This window comes from Fonticula alba (assembly GCF_000388065.1).
Source record: "Fonticula alba strain ATCC 38817 unplaced genomic scaffold supercont2.6, whole genome shotgun sequence".
Classification (NCBI taxonomy): domain Eukaryota; order Rotosphaerida; family Fonticulaceae; genus Fonticula; species Fonticula alba.
The window spans coordinates 1,268,903-1,270,276 of record NW_009242976.1 but is presented as its reverse complement, the minus strand read 5'-3'; positions in this window follow the sequence as shown (position 1 = coordinate 1,270,276).

Sequence of the window (1,374 nt, the reverse complement as noted above, 5' to 3'; positions counted from 1 at the left end):
AGGGCAACACCTGGCAAGCCGCTCGCAAGACCAGGGGTCCGGGAGAGGCGAGCCCGGCTGTCGGGGGCGCTTGTCGCGCTCTCGGACAGAGCGGCCGAAGGAGGCCCGGCACAGATGCTGGTGCTGGCAGCACGATCTCACAGCGGAGCGGACAAGATATGCTCGCATGCTGTGTGATGCCCCTCTCTCGCTCTGTCTCCCTATCAATCTATCTATCTGCCTGTCGCCCTCTCCGTTGTCGCTGCTGGTTGCAGGGAGCAGGCCCCAAGCGGGCCGGCATCCTTGCGTGCGCTGAAAGCGGGGGGTAAAAGGGGGGGGGGGGTTCTTGGCCGGCTGTGGCGCGTGCGCGCGTGGATGTGGTTCATTTTGCGCATTATTGTCAGCGAGATATTGTGTGTCCCGGCCCGGGGTCGGCGATTGCTGCACACACAAAGGGACCGCCGGAAGGGGGCATATCCATTCCGGACCGGGTCCAATGGCTGCCTCTCTCTTTCGCACTCGTTCTCGCTCTCGTTCTCACTCTCCCCCGCCCGGCGAGAGATCTCTTCGTCCACAATGAGGCGCCCGATCGGTGGAACAGTAATGGCATTACGTTCTTCGCGACTTGATCGGCGCCCCATATGGACGGGTCGGCCAAGGGGCGGGGCGGACCAAATCATATGGAATCGCCCGGCCGCGGGTCCGAGAAGGGCGGGAAAAAGCATATGGGGCCGTTTTTCACGCCGCCGCATGGGGGCTCGATATCCCCCTACCCCGGAACCGATGCCGGGCCGGCGCGGGGTGGGGCGGGGCAGGGTGGCGGGGGGGGGGGGGGGCGGGGGGGGGGGGGGGGGGGGGGGGGGGGGGGGGGGGGTCTTTCGGTGCTCTACGGGAGGAATGGCAGGTGGCAGGCCGTGAACCGAGGTCTCCCACGGGGCGCCCGGGCCCCCCTCCACGGGGACTGCCATAGGCCGGGCCCGTTCCCGCGGCTGGTCCTCCGCCCGCCCCCATTGGACAGGGTGCTTTGGCGGGCCGGCCGGCCAGCCGGGGGGGGGCAGGGGTGGTGCCTTCGGGGCGCGGGGAATGTCACCATGGTAATCGGGCGGTGGGAGCGCCGCAGCCGGGGAGGTGTCAAGGTCGTGGCCTCCGCTGCGGGGGGGGGGGGGGCACCTTTGCCGAGGCCAGTGTCCGGGGGAGAAGGAGCCCGAAAGAGGCCATGCCGGAAAAGCCTTCACGGAGAGGGCGAGGCGGAGGCCATCCGCTCCTCTGGCACGGAGGGGCGCCTGTATGGCCCTCGAGAAGTGGGGTCCGAGGGGGAGGGTGACGTTCCCGGCGGCCGGGCGTCGGTGGTTGATCGGTCTCGTCGGGCCCCATGCAATGGGCCGCGGAGGGGGG